The following is a 16,291-nucleotide window of genomic DNA, read 5'->3' on the forward strand; positions in this document are numbered from 1 at the left end:
CAACAAAATACTAGCAAAGAGAATCCATCATCACATTAAAAGGATCACAAACCATGATCAAGTGGGGTTTATCCCAGGAATGCAAGGATTCTGCAATATACGCAAATCGATCAATGTGATAAACTATATTAATAAGTTGAAGGAGAGAAACCATATGATCATCTCAATAGATGCAGAAAAATCTTTCGAAAAAATTCAACACCGATTGATGATAAAAACCCTCCAGAAAGTAGGCATAGAGGGAACTTACCTCAACATAATAAAGGCCATATATTATACACCCACAGCCAACATTGTTCTCAATGGTGAAAAACTGAAACCGTTTCCTCCAGGATCAGGAACAAGACAAAGTTGCCCGCTCTCACCACTATTATTCAACATAGCTTTGAAAGTTTTAGCCACAGCAATCGTAGAAGGAAAAGAAATAAAAGGAATCCAAATCAGAAAAGAAGAAGTAAAGCTGTCACTGTTTGCAGATGACATGATACTATACTTAGACAATCCTAAAGACACTCCCAGAAAACTACTAGAGCTAATCAATGAATTTGGTAAAGTAGCAGAATACAAAATTAATGCACAGAAATAGCTTGCATTCCTATACACTAATGATGAAAAATCTGCAAGAGAAATTAAGGAAACACTCCCATTTACCATTGCAACAAAAAGAATAAAATACCTAGGAATAAACCTACCTAAGGAGACAAAAGACCTATATGCAGAAAACTATAAGACACTGATGAAAGAAATTAAAGGTGATACAAACAGATGGAGAGATATACCATTTTCTTGGATTGGAAGAATCAACACTGTGAAAATGGCTATACTACCCAAAGCAATCTACAGATTCTGTGCAATCCCTATCACACTACCAATGGCATTTTTAACAGAACTAGAACAAAAAATTTTAGTTTGTATGGAAACACAAAATACCCCGAATAGCAAAGACAATGTTGAGAAAGAAAAAGGGAGCCAGAGGAATCAGGCTCCCAGACTTCAGACTATACTACAAGGCTACAGTAATCAAGACAGTATGGTACTGGCACAAAAACAGAAACATAGATCAATGGAACAGTATAGAAAGCCCAGAGGTAAACCCATGCACATATGTTCACCTTATTTTTGATAAAGGAGGCAAGAATATATAATGGATAAAAGACAGCCTCTTCAATAAATGGTGCTGGGAAAACTGGACAGCTACATGTAAAAGAATGAAATTAGAACACTCCCTAACACCATACACAGAAATAAACTCAAAATGGATTAAAGACCTAAGTGTACGGCCAGACACTATAAAACTCTTAGAGGAAAACACAGGCAGAACACTCTATGACATAAGTCAAAACAAGATCCTTTGTGACCCATCTCCTAGAGAAATGGAAATAAAAACAAAAATAAATGGGATCAAATGAAACTGAAAAGCTTTTGCACAGCAAAGGAAGCCATAAACAAGATGAAAAGACATCCCTCAGAATGGGAGAAAATATTTGCAAATGAAGCAACTGACAAAGGTTTAATCTCCAAAATTTACAAGCAGCTCATGCAGCTCAATAACAAAGAAAACAAACAACTCCATCTAAAAATGGGCAGAAGACCTAAATAGACATTTCTCCAAAGAAGACCTACAGATTGCCAACAAACACATGAAAGAATGCTCAGCATTACTAATCATTAGAGAAATGCAAATTAAAACTACAATGAGGTATCACCTCACACCAGTCAGAATGGCCATCATCAAAAAATCTACAAAGAATAAATGTTGGAGAGGGTGTGGAGAAAAGGTAACCCTCTTGCACTGTTGGTGGGAATGTAAATTGATACAGCCACTATGGAGAACAGTATGGAGGTTCCTTAAAAAACTACAAATAGAACTACCATACGACCCAGCAATATACTGGGCATATACCCTGAGAAAACCATAATTCAAGAAGAGTCATGTACCAAAATGTTCATTGCAGCTCTGTTTACAATAGCCAGGACATGGAAGCAACCTAAGTGTCCATCGACAGATGAATGGATAAAGAAGATGTGGCTCATATATACAATGGAATATTACTCAGCCATAAAAAGAAACTAAATTGAGTTATTTGTAATGAGGTGGATGGACCTAGAGATTGTCATACAGTGTGAAGTAAGTCAGAAAGAGAAAAACAAATACCATATGCTTACACATATATATATGGAATCTAAAAAAAAAAAAAAGTGGTTTTGAAGAACCTAGGGACAGGACAGGAATAAAGACACAGACATAGAGAATGGACTTGAGGACACAGGGAGGGGGAAAGGTAAGCTGGGACGAAGTGAGAGAGTGACATTGACATGTATACACTACCAAATGTAAAATAGCTAGTGGGAAGCAGCTGCATAGCACAGGGAGATCAGCTTGGTGTTTTGTGACCACGTTGAGGGGTGGGATAGGGAGGGTGGGAGGGAGACACAAGAGGGAGTGGATATGGGGATATATGTATACGTATAGCTGATTCACCTTGTTATAAAGCAGAAACTAACACACCATTGTAAAGCAATTATACTCCAATAAAGATGTTAAAAAATAAAAAAAAAGACCACCTTCAGAAATAATTGAGATTAAATAACTTTTCTGAAAACCATAGATTTAGAGGGTAACAATTTTGGACTGAACTTACTCTGTACTCTGATTCATTCAAAAGTTGATACCCATTCCTTCTTACCCCCAGATTATCAACTGAGATAATGTATTTCGTTGTTTTGTGTGAGGTTAATCAGGCTTCAAATGTAGGTATTGTGATTGTTGCCTGATTGATTACTGAGACTGTTCTGATATTCTGCAAACACATTGATAGTTTAAAACTGTCAGATGAAATTATCAGTAGAATACAAAACTACAATGTAGCGGTAAGTATTTTGACATAGTATACCCTGGGCTATAACCTTTGGTATAAACTTTTCACTCCTGCTTTGTTTGCCACATGTTAAATATGACTGAATGTTTAGATTCAATCTGTATAGCTAGAATACCTAGTGAGGGTTCATACTGTTGCTGAGAGTCCAGAGTCTTATAGTGTTGGGGCATGGCAACTAATAACAATGAGTCATCAAGTAAGGAAGTCATTTTCTTTTCAGTTTTCTTTCAGTATATTTGGATTATATGAAAAAGGGGATCTGATGTTTGTGCTATTTTTCCTTAACATCTCCTTAATACTTGATAGTCCCCCCTTTTTATGAAGGAAAGGTCAAATTCAGGCTCATATCTTTCAGTAGGAAGCTTTATTTCATGAGTTCTTTTTGTAAGATAGCTCTGGTTTTGTTTATTTTCATCGTTATCTTTTATTTATGGCAACTGATTCTGGTTTTCCAGGTTGTAATATGTTATTTATTTTTATAATAAATTTATTTTAGTAAAATAAAGGTCAGTTGATTTAAAGAAATACTAAGTAAATAATAGCTCACATAGTACCTAGTTATGGCAAAAAATCATCAAGATAGTTTACAAATGACAAAGTGTATGAAATTATAGTTTATTCCAACTGCCTCAATTCACAAATACAAGTCTGAAGTGAAAGTTTAGTTTGAGGCAAAAAATAAAACTAGTAGTGGTATCCTCTGTCTTTGTTGTCTCCATCACACCAACCTCCCTCCCCAAGTTCTGAAGATCTTTTCCTCCTTTTCCATTCTTTTCTCTCTAATACTTTCTTTTATACTGACCAGCTATTTCTTTTACTGAAATTTAGGTGATTCACTTGTATCTATTGTATCCGATTCACAGTGTTGGCAGGTACATGTTAACTTGATTGCCAAGAAGCTTCCCCATCATTTAAACCACAGAAAGGTTTACATTCAACTGAAATCCAGATGTTCATAACTGAAGATATTTTTATTTTATTGACATAAAAGTTTATAATACTGTTTTTTCTATTGACAAGTTCAAAACAGTAGTTACGCTTGATTTTAAGGAACTCAACTAAGTTGGAAACATTATTTACATCAAGAGTGGTAGTAGCCTGAGATAAATGCTGTGAACATAAATGCAGTTTAATTCAATTAATGTTTATTAAATGCCAACTATTTGCCAGTCACTGTGCTCAGCATTGAAGATACAAGACAAATTTAATATCCGAATAGCTATAATTTACTGGGCATGTTTAATTTATTATGCCATTTGCCTCTTACACCAACCCTCTAAGATAGAATACTGTTATCCCTATTTTATAGGTGAAGGAACTGGGGTTCACAGAGTTTAGATAACTCATCCAGTGGCACACAGTTAGCAAGTGCCAGGGTCAGAGTTTTAATCTGTTTGAGGCTAATCCTCATGTTCTTTACATTCATGTTTTACCTGTCTGAGTCCCAAATTCTAGTAGCTTATAATTTAACAAGGTGTATATGTGGTTTCTGCCCTCAAAAAACTAACAGGCTGTTTGCAAAGGGAAAAACCTGAAATATAAAAAAGGAAGAATAATAATTTGGAATATTCCAAATACCAAATGAATATAATATCCATATACATGGCCAGTGTTTGAAACTGCATTGAGGGTGAACACATTGGAAGAGTTCTCCTGCCTCAACCAGAAAGGAAGTCTGGGTTCAAAGAAGCAAAGATGATTTGAAAAGGTGTTTAAAGCAGAACAATGAGAATGTGTAAAGGAATAGAAGATTAGAAGAGAGAAGCCAGGGAATGTTAAACAGTCCACTATAGTTAGAGCAGAAGGTATACATTAATAAGCAGAGGGACAAGAATAGAAAGGTTGACTGGGGCTAGGTCAAGAAGAGTTAGAATGCCAGGCTTTGGGTTTTGTTCTAGAGGTAAGAGATCCACTGAAGGCTCTTGGACAGGGGGAATGTGTGAGGATCATGCTTTAAGAAGATCCATCTTTCAAGAGCATGCAGGTTAAGTCAGGAGGGGAGAGGAGTGAGGAAACCACAGCCATGGAACTGCAGTAGCTTGAAGATGAAAGTTTGGATTGAGAGGTAGCTATGGAACCAAAAAAGATAGGACACCTCTAACCATTCAGTGATCACCCAGAGATTATACATCCAGGGTCCCCTCCAGGTTCTGGATTTCTAGATCTCCTCTTTAGAAGAAGGCCATGATAAGGAGATTAGGGAGGAGGTGAGTAAAATTCCCACCAAGTTAAGAATACAAGAGGAAAGAAAATAAAATATCATAAGATGATGTAACTCAGGGATAAGTAAGACACCAATGCAGGTGACCCTAAAGGCAATACTTTAGAGAACTAGCAGGTGGGGATGGAAAACCCTTGCAGTGAGATAAAGCCATATAGGCATGGACTACACAAAGAGGAATGAATATGCATATATGTATATATGAGTATATATATAATATATATGTGTGTGTGTATATATATATATATATATGGCAAACAATGATTATTCAGTAACTTTCTGAAGGTCTTGCTGAAACCAAGACTGAGGAAAAACATCATTTCAGATCTTTGGAATTCTGCTTCAACAAGGTATTATCTAGAGTGTGTTTGCTGCATATTGCCAGGAAAGTATTATATGGTTTGAAATAGCTGCCTGTTCTGACATGTAACTGCTGTGTAGTAATTTGCAGTCCTGTATATTTTGTGTTTGCCTTATTATATGACTGTCCATTTATGAAGCATAATTAGGACCTAGTAAGCTATAAATAAGGTAGAGTTTACTTTCTGGCAAATTCTTTAATGTGACTGATTACCCTTGGCACAAAAACTACAGTTGCAAGAGCTTCTTAAATAAAAACTGCATAATGATCTTTCCATCTGTCAAACTCACATAATTAAAGGCATCAGCAGTGCATAGAATTAGCACTTAAGGTTTTGTTCACAGGTTTGGATAGCATCCATCATCAGTTTGACAGATGGAATTGTTTTTTCTTTATTTCTCAATTTCGCTCTTGTTTCTGTGGCTACATAAGTCCCTACTGAGGGCCCATTGGAAGACTAAGAAACAGGGACCTGAGATAATTGACTACAGGCAGAATCCGTTATCTTGCTTCATTATTTATCACCAGACGTAAGCTGAGACTCTGTGTGCCATTAGAGGGGATCAGTCTGCCCTGTTATCCCCTTGGCATGGGAGAAAGCTATTATAAGGGCACACAAGGACACTTGGCATTCTCTAAGATGAAAAGAGGAAAAGGTGAATTATTTGCTTCTTGGTGGCATTTTCTGAGCATCTGCTATATACTTGACTCTTAGAGTCACTACAAGAATTACAGATGCCATCACTTTCACCTGCATATTCTAGCTCTAGTTGTCATATTAAATAATAATAATAGCCAACATTATGAGTGCCATGTCACAGGCACAATCCTCAAGCATTTTTGCATTTTACAGATGCAAAAGAGACAGCTAAAATCTTGCCCAAAGTCACATACTTAGTAACAGAACCAAAATTTGACTCTCTACTCAAAATAGTCTACATAAATAGAAAAATATGGTTAAGTAGTTGGCAGAGAGATTTTTTCTTTCCCATACATGGAAGAATGTCCATAAGGAAAAAAGAATAGAAAATTAATAAATACATTATTCAACTCAAGGTGTAAATACAGGCAATCTTCAAATCAGTAGAGGATTATGTCCTTAAAATGTATTTGTAAATTAACTGTTTGGCATTTATTCATAAAATCATATGATGTCTGGGACTTGTTTCAAAATAGTGAGAGGGGGTGAGGATGAAGTAGTATCGGTTATCAGTTAATATTGTTGAATCTGGGTGATGAGTACATGAAGGTTTATAATACTATTCTCTCCACGTTTGTATATGTTTAAAATTTTTCATAATAAGAAGTTTTTAAAAAGAAACTGATGAAAGCCTAGCAGCTTCTCTATGGAGAAATGTACAGATACATATATGTAAATGCATATATGAAACATTACACACAAAATTCCCAAGAACTTTTGTTGCAGTGTCAAACACTGACTTTATACAATCTGTCTCAAATTGTAAGAACTCACTCAGATGGCTATCATATTGCAAGAACTGGTTTGAGAGGTAAAATAGTTTCTAAGTTCCCTTTTATCTCTGAGTCCATGAATATCTGCTAGGCGCTTGTATTATTCTGGGTTCTCCAGAAAAACAGAACCAATATTTTATTTGTAAAATATTTACATAATATATGATAATAGGATAGATAGATAAATAGAGATTTATTGTAAGGAATTGGCTGGAGACCAAGTGGAGATAATGGTATAAGTTCCAGCCCATGTCCAAGTCTGAAGGCAGGAGAAGAATAATGTCCCAACTCTATCAATCAGAGAGCAAATACTACTACTTCACCTTTTGTTCTCTGTTCAGGCCCTCAATGGATTGAATGATGCCAACCCACATTGCAGAAGGCAATCTGCTTTACTCTGTCTACCAACTCAAATGTCAGTTTCATTCAGGAACAGCCTCACAGACAGATCCAGAATAACCAATAACTTCTATTTTCTCTAGCATGTCTTATGCTATGTCATTAGCAAAAAATGGCAATGATGAGAGGAGGGGATGGGAGGTCAGAGAAGAATAGAGAAGGTATGAACTGGTAGTTACTGTGGATGGAAGATCAAGTTTATTGGAAGAAGAGATTTCTGGGCAGTGTCAAGGACTCAGGTGAGGCAAACGAACAGTATAAGTCTGCCTGGCGGTGTAGTTTTTCTCTGCCATCTACTTAGTTGCTCTGGTGAAGGCTCAGCAAAGATGAGTGATGGGTTCATTCAGGATGGGGTTTTTTCAGGGAGATGTGTTGCAGAGGTTAGGGCCAGGGACTAATTGTGATATTTGACTGCAGAATCCAAGCTAGATAACCATGGAAGTGAAGGAAGGTAGAGAATAATGGCTATAAAGGAAGTGGAGAAATCAATGAATTAGAAGTAGGAAATCTGTTTAGTGATATTGTATTTTCTCAGCTATTGGACACCCAGAAGCACCTGCTTTATCCACAGACAGTAAGGTCTAAAACGGACCATAGTGCCATCTTAACTATAGAGATGAATATATCTTCCCAGAAAGGTTATTCCACCCCAAACCCATTAATCCAGAGGCTAAAAAACATTCCCATTGTCTCCTGAAACAGCATCCAGATAGGAAAATTCAAATCACTTTGCTGTTTTGGTGAGCATACTGATGACTCCTAGACCTAACTTCCTGCTTCCACCCTGCTCTTCATGCCTCATTACTAATCAGTTAAAATGGTGTCCAGAATAGCTCAAAAGGACCACCTTTAGTTATCATAGATTTGGGAGAGGAGGTTGGTGCTGAGAAACGTGGCTTGTGCTAAGTAGGACTAAAGATCTAAATGTCAAATGCTAACAGAAATTCACCGAAGGATCTGCTTTAAAAATGGTGGAATTCATTATTTTCAGAATCATAATTACTCATTATTTAAACTTTCTGGATTCTCTCTGCATCAAAAACACATGCAAGATTTATTCTGCACAAGTATGTCAAGTAATGCTTTCTGACCAAACCAAGCAGGCTTGATTTAATGACTGTAGGGATGGGCCTAGTCCCAACTGCATTAATTGGTAAAATATTTATGACCCATAGTATTATAATGTATGTGCAAACATAAGTGAGATGTTGAGTGACCCAGATACCACCGAGAGTGCCTTGTCTGGGATTGGATTAATTCCGCTAGACCTCATTCTCAGATACTGTTTGGTGCTGAGGACAACTGAACAGAAACTCCAGAGAAGGGACAAGAAAGAAAAAGCTGGGAAGACCCCCTCAAGCCTGTATGCCTAAAATCTACACTTAGCAGCTCACCTTCATGCAAATATGAAAAGGATATCAATTTGCGTCTTGCCTACTATGTGTCAGGTTCTTTTATATCCATCATTCTGTTATAACAATAACATTGCAAGGTAGATGTTTGCCAATTAGAAAACTAAGCTTAGCAAGGATAAATGACTTGCCCAAAGTCATATGCTCAGTAGGAGGCAAGCCATGGTTCCAACTTAGGTTTGTCTGGTTCTTGAAGCTCTGCCCCAATCCCTGTGCTTCTTTGAGAACACCCCTTTCCCTATTGTCATATCTGTTCTTCCGTCCACCCCGTGGTGATTTGCATCTCCTTTAAGGCTGTTTGTCACATTCCTTGTACCTGTTTTCACCTTGATAAAAATGTTGGAAGGGGCAGGAGACAGCACATGTTCAAAATTGTCCACATAATCCCCATTGTCTCTCTTGAGAAAATGGCCTCAAGAGAATGGAGTAGATCATATTCAATTCATTTATTTTATTCATGATGGCTTCACCAGTTCCACTGCAAAAGAAAAAGGACATGAGGAACTGACAGATTAGCTAATAATCCTGATTATTAATTTATTTGAATTTATTTTATTATAACAATAAATTCAAAATATTTGACTTGTGATCATCACTTAAAAATATTTAAGGGGCTTCCCTGGTGGCGTAGTGGTTGAGAGTCCGCCTGCTGATGCAGGGGACACGGGCTCATGCCCTGGTCCGGGAAGATTCCACATACCACGGAGCGGCTGGGCCCGTGAGCCATGGCTGCTGAGCCTGCGTGTCCGGAGCCTGTGCTCCGCAACAGGAGAGGCCACAACAGTGAAAGGCCCGCATACGGCAAAAAAAAAAAAAAAACTAAGAATGAGTAAGATAATATACACTAAAAACTGTGGAGTGTTTGTAAGAAAATTAGTGAACAAAATCTAATAGTAGCTTTATTAACAACATCCAACTTCTGCTAGGTCTTACAAGCCCTTCCTACTGAAAATGTGGCAGTCTCAGCATCCCCTTGGAGCTAGTGAGAAATACAGAAGGTCAGGCCCTACCCCAGACCTCCTGAATCAGAATATGCATTTTAACAAGATCTCTAGTTTATTTGTATGTACATTAAAGTTTGAGAAGCATTGTTCTAACATATTTACTTTTCATAGTCAACACGCAAATGTACGTGGAATCCCTCTTTCTGGAGTAGTTTTTGAAATAGTAGAAAGAATAAGAGTTTAGGTGTCAGACAGATTGGTGTCAACATTTACTAGTATTGTGACTTTGGGCAAGTTATTTAAACCTCTTTAAGTCTGGGAGTCTTTATCTGTAAAGATGAGAAAAGATCAAAATGGGGCAGAGTGGAAGCTAAGAGTAACATGAGGCAAAACGTGACAGGGGAAATGGATTTTGACAAAGGATCTACTAGAATGGAGAGGTGGAGAGCAGAATCTGAAGAATACTCCTTCACCTGTTAACTGGAAATGTATACCTGTACGATTTGGATGACATTTAGGAACTAGAAGAGATAAATTTTGTCTGTGGTTTTACTATGGCTTTTTGCCTTTAAGCAGTTTTAGTTTTAGATAAATGGTCATATACTATCGGAAAGCAACAGAAAGGGTGAAACAGAGGTGACTTAAGGATAGACAATCAATTTAAGCGAAACATTCATATAAGCAAAACAAAAAATTATCTTACAAAAATATATCTGCATAATGTATCTCTCACAATTACTCTGTGATCAAATTAATTGGATTCTTTCTATATACAAAAGCCTATAATTTTTTAAAATCCAGTTTGCCAAATTCTAATGATTTTTTAAAATTCACCAGAGATATTATCTTTTTCAGGCAGAATAATGGTTTAATCAAACCATCTCTAATTTCTTTGATCTATTAATGAGTCCAAAAATGAGAAAATGAAATAGAGGTTCATCTATTTCAGCGTTGATTAAATAGAACAAAAAGTTTAAAATTATGTTATTGGAGATACTGTTCAAATAGTTTCCCAGACAGATGATTTTTTCATATTCTCTTGCCAAAATATGGATGCTGCAAGTGTTTCTTTGAATGGTAGCATGGCAGCAAATATTATTAAGGCAGTGTTTTTTAAATGAGAAGCTAATAATCATATTAATAATAAATTGGAAAACACTCTTCCCACTCTATCTGACATTGTCCTTGCCCCCTTTTTTATTGGGATATCTTGCACAAATACATTACCTAGAGTTCCAGGTGCAGGTAAACAGATGTCTCCAAAGTAACATGAAAAAAAAAAAAGAAAGCCTTACCATTATTTGATGGCTGTTGGGATAAAAATGCAATAATATGCTATATTTTTAATGGATCAGCTTGTGTCAGCTTGGATATTGGCATGGAGACTATTGTTTTTCTGACCAAAGGAGTCCAATAATGTGAAATTTAATACATTTTATCAAACCCTTGACAATCCTGTGCACAAAAATTAAAAAATAAAATGCCATTACACAATACCGGCACCTATGCACATAAAGAAAAACGACAAAAACAACTTTGTGCGACCTAAGGCATTCTGAAATTTTAAAAAAGCTTCATTCTAGGAAGTGGTCGAGCGACGAGGGGACGTAGTGTCGCCGGGTCTCCAGCAGCTGCCCAAGAGCCGCCTGACGGACCACCTGCCCAGTCTGCCCCGCCTGCCCCGCCATGGCTGAGAGTGACTGGGACACGCGACGGTGCTGCGCAAAAAGGGCCCCACGGTCGCCCAGGCCAAGTCCAAGCAGGCCATCTTAGCAGCTCAGAGACGAGGAGAGGATGTGGAGACTTCCAAGAAATGGGCCGCCGGCCAGAACAAACAGCATTCGATCACCAAGAACACAGCCAAGCTGGACCGGGAGACTGAGGAGCTGCACCACGACCGGGTGACCCTGGAGGTGGGCAAGGTGATCCCGCAGGGCCGGCAGAGCAAAGGGCTGATGCAGAAGGGCCAGGCGACGAAAATCAACGAAAAGCCACAGGTCATCGCGGACTATGAGGGTGGCCGGGCCATTCCTAAGAACCAGGTTCTGGGCAAGATCGAGAGAGCCATCGGCCTTAAGCTCTGGGGGAAAGCCATTGGGAAGCCGATCGCAAAGGGGCCAAGGGCGACATGAACACAAAACCTCGAAATCAGTGCATTCCGGCTGATCTTGTCTGCCTGGTTCCCCTTGACCACCAGCGCCAGCGTGGGTCTCTTCACGCGGCCACGCAGAACACAGGACGGTATCCCTGCCCGGGAACCCCCTCTACCAGTACCTGCTGTCAAACTCACAAACAAAACCTTGCAAGGTGTTTGCTTCTCCTGATTATTTTCCTCCCTGTCCCAGTCCTTCACGTGGGGTGCAGAACGCTGCCTTCCTCGCCCCCGGGGTCTGCCCCGTCATGGGTGTGGCTCCAGGGAGCTCGGAGGGGGACCGCCTCGCACAGGGTGGGCAGCCACCGTCTGGGAGAGGAGCTGCATCTTCATCCTGGCTCGTAAAGAAGCTAATAAACATTTGTTGCCCTTATAAATAAATAAATAAATAAATAGCTTCATTCTAATTTTAGCAAATCAGCATACTTTGTTTACTCCTTAGACAAAAGCTAGAACAGAAAAATGATTCAAATAAAAATGTTATATCAGAAACTAGAGGAATAAGAGCAAGATTTATAGCACATATTTCAAAGTAAGGAGATTATAAAAATCTAAAACAATGCATAATTCATGACAAATCTTGGCATATTTGAAATGTCTTTGAATATTAATTGGGTACCCACATAGAAGAAGTTTCTATAAATTCTGTCCTATGATGAACCTATGGAGAACCTTTTATATTTATATAATAATTGAGAAGTGCTTAAAAAACTGAATTGAAAAGTTGGGAGTACCTCATAAGAATGATTTTTGAATCATAAGTACATTTTTTAGATTTTGGAAAAGTGGGAAGGGTTGTATGTTAATGATGATTACAAACTGTTGATATGAGGCTTAAAATTGCCTTAACAACAAATGTCATCATTTATCATTTAATGATATCCACAACATAGATGCACCAGTCATGTTGCCACACAAAATCCGTGGACCATAAGTAATCTCTCTTAGAAGGCTATTCCAGTCTTCAAATCTCTATGTGGTCACTAAATGTTTTGAGATGGAGTTGCCCCATAGCCCATTGGTACATTTATTTTAAACTCTACGGGCAAGCAGTAGTTAACTATGAAAGTCATGCAATGACTAGACCGTAGCAAGAAAGTTGCCTACAGCAAATAGAATATTTCTTTCTGGAAATATAACTTGTGTAATGATCAACCATATATCTTTTGGGAATCATATTATTGAACTATTAACATCTAAGTAGTATATGTTGAAAAATAGTTTTAGATGGAAGTGTTTGTCAGAAAACAGAAGATTTAGACAGTTGGGTGAGCTTAAGATTATATTATCCAAGACAGAATAATTACTGATAATACTTAATAGATATTGCTGATTTTCCTTTACGATAATAAAGAAACCTATGTTGTGACAATTAATTATTCCAGGCATTCAAATAAGTCAAGGTAAATCAAATTCTCTTCTAACAGACTTTCTAAGTATGAAGACAGAGATCAAACAGTGATCCCCTTCGTCATCACAAACATGTGCCACATTGTTCAGGATCCTGGCTGTATCCGTTTCCTAGGGCTGACATAGCAAAATACTAAACTAGGTGGCTTAAAACAGCAGAAACGCATTCTCTCACAGGCTGGAAGTCTGAAATCAAGGTGTCATCAGGGCCATGATCTGTCTGAAGGCTCTAGGGGAGGATCCTTGTTCGACTCTTCTAGTTTCTTGTGGCTGCTGGCATTCACTGGCTTGTTAATGCATAATTCCAATCTCCATCTGTCTTCACATGGTCTTCTCCACTCTGTTTCTGAATCCAAATTTTCCTCTTCTTATAAGGGCATCAGTCATTAGATTAGGGCCCAACTTAATTTGGTATAACCTTATCTTAACTTGATTATATCTATAAAGATCTTATTTCCAAATAAGGTCACATTTTGAGGTCCCGGTGTTATCTTTTTGGGCAACACAATTCAACCTATAACACTGGCCTAGTGTTAAGTAGTCCAGAAATAGTCATTCACTTATTCATTTACAAATGTTTATTTATATTCATTGAGTGTCTATTACGTCAGGCACTGTTAAGAACAAAATAGATCACGTCCTTACCCTTAAAGAGCTTATGGTCTGCATTCAAACCAAATCCTATAGCTGTATATACTTTATATTTTTAAATTATATGTAGTTTATAATTTAGCAAAATCTTTTAATCTACATTTCTGTGATCAGTCTTCATAATATCCTGCCATATATGCTGTTAGTAGCTACTTTTTTTTTTGGCATGAGGAAACTGAGGCTTAGAGAGGTTAGTACTTGTTCAAAGCTGCCTATCTGGTAAAAGCAACCAGAGTTGGAACCAGAACTGAGGTAAAAACACAACAGCATATAAAATGGTGGATTACATCCACCTGCCATTTATAATTAATAACAAGGAGCATTACTGCATATTAGGGTGTTTTACAATTCATCATATAGAAATAGGCTTAAAAAGTAAAGAACACTAGCTCATAAAGCAAAATTTGTTTATTTTGACAAATTTATTTCTAATTATTCATGATACTTCAGCAAACGTTCTGTGGTATATTTTCTAAAAACCAGTGTAACACCTTAGGAGTGGTAAGAGGCTGTTGTAGGTTTTCACTGAGGAATAAAGTGAAGCTAGATTTTGATATGAATTCATAGAATCATAGTTACATCAGAATTTCAGTGTTAATATGTTGAAAGGAATCTTGAATGTCATTCAATCCCACATCCCCTCCACAACCAGTAACTAAAAAGAAAATTATGGCAATGAAGAATGAAAAAACATGAGCATGGTGTAGTTATTCCCCTATAGTTAATCTAAGTAACGGATGATATTTTGTATCTTCTAAACTTTAGTGAATAACAAAAGTATGTCAACTCTTAATGAACCATCATCATATCTGATGAGGTCATAGTGCTGGCAGGGGGTGGGGAGATGGTGAGACAGTGGATGAGCCCAGATTATATTCCACAGTTGTGTGTGTGTTTTCAATCTTTCAGACTTGTTTCTGACACGCTCACTTATGAGGAACACTTTAGCAGACACGCAGTCCTTAGCCCCCTGTGACAAAGCTGCTGCCAGTGCTGAAACCATCATTAAGAAACAGAGAAGAAAGCATTCAGGGCTGAAACCGAGGTGATAGAGACATGGGCTCAAAATCAGCCAAATAAGGCAGATGACAAATGGAAGCATATACTACTCACTTTACAAGCCTCTGCATTATATAACAAAAATAATGTCATTTTAGTTTGTCAATAAGAGGGGTGAGGGAGGAGAATGAATATGCAGGAGAAGGAACTAGAAAGAAAATTCTGGGAAGGTAAGCTGCTGCTCATAGGCAAACAGGGCACATTTTGATTAATTTTAAAAAAGAGAGTTACATGTTTCAATGACAGTGAGTCTTTGGGTCATCTGCATGCACAAGTGGGGACATTTCTTCTTATTCTCCCAATACTAAAGGATTGCCTTATGAGCAAATTAGCTACTTTGGGACTATGCATCCATATCTTGCAGTATGGATTTTTTTCATTCTCCTGAAAACAACCAGAGCAGTGTTTTCTTATGAATAACTCGTCATCTGCTGTGGTCTCTGAGGTCATTTTTGTCATGCATGCAGGGAGCCTATCATTCCCCACACTGTAGTTGTGTCTCATTAGATGGACGCTCTCATTTTCTTACTCATGCTAAAGGCTTTAAGGAAGATTTCATGCCCCCTTTCCTCAAATCTGAAAATCCCTTAGCATGACTTTTCTATTGTGTTTTTCTGTCCATAATCCATTTTCCCTTCTGATAACTGCCTTAATCACGTCTCTTAAACTTTTTGCTCATTTCTCATTTTCAGGGGAAGACACTTTTGAGGTGGGAAAATGAGGCAAATGCAACTGAATGCAGTCCTCAGATCCACTGGAACCAGCGAGTCTTCACAGGGGGACATGGCTGAATTCAGGCCAAAGAGTGCTGGCTCTGAGACTTCTGTTAGATCTTGGGGAAATGTAAAGCTTTCTTTCTATTCAGGTTCCTAACCCAATAGGATATTATCTTGGGACTGCCAGTGCCATTTTCATGCCTGAAAATAAGCCCAGCTATAGAAAAGTAGAGGCAAGAAATGAAGAGTTAAATATTTCTGAAGTTAGTGTTTAAGCACCTGGATTCAGCTATGCCTGAAAAAGACATCTTCTCTGGACTTTTCGGTTACTTTGGATAATTATTTACCTTTATTCTTAAGCCAGATTAAGTCCGGTTTTCTATCACTTTCATTTAAAAGATTTCTGAGTACTCAAGCACTTAGGACCCAGCACAATTAGCCTCAAGTTCCATAACTCTTTGCTCCAAAACTGTATACTATCTTCCATTTCCTTTCCTCTGCCCCCAGTCCTACCATGCTCTCCCTGTCAGAATCATATTGATCTGGAAAAGAAGAGGTATTATTTATGAAAGATAATTTATTATAAAGATATATAATGCTTATCCTAAAAATAT

The 16,291-nt window shown here is 37.7% G+C and overlaps 1 pseudogene; it reads left to right on the forward strand.

Annotated features, from left to right (window-relative positions):
- Window positions 1-11,360: 11,360 nt before the first annotated feature.
- On the forward strand, window positions 11,361-14,263 carry LOC149749387 (endothelial differentiation-related factor 1 pseudogene; annotated as a pseudogene).
- Window positions 14,264-16,291: the final 2,028 nt, after the last annotated feature.

This window comes from Delphinapterus leucas, chromosome 4 (assembly GCF_059928025.1).
Source record: "Delphinapterus leucas isolate spDelLeu-1000000601 "Yukka" chromosome 4, BTC_Dleu_Yukka2, whole genome shotgun sequence".
Lineage (NCBI taxonomy): Eukaryota > Metazoa > Chordata > Mammalia > Artiodactyla > Monodontidae > Delphinapterus > Delphinapterus leucas.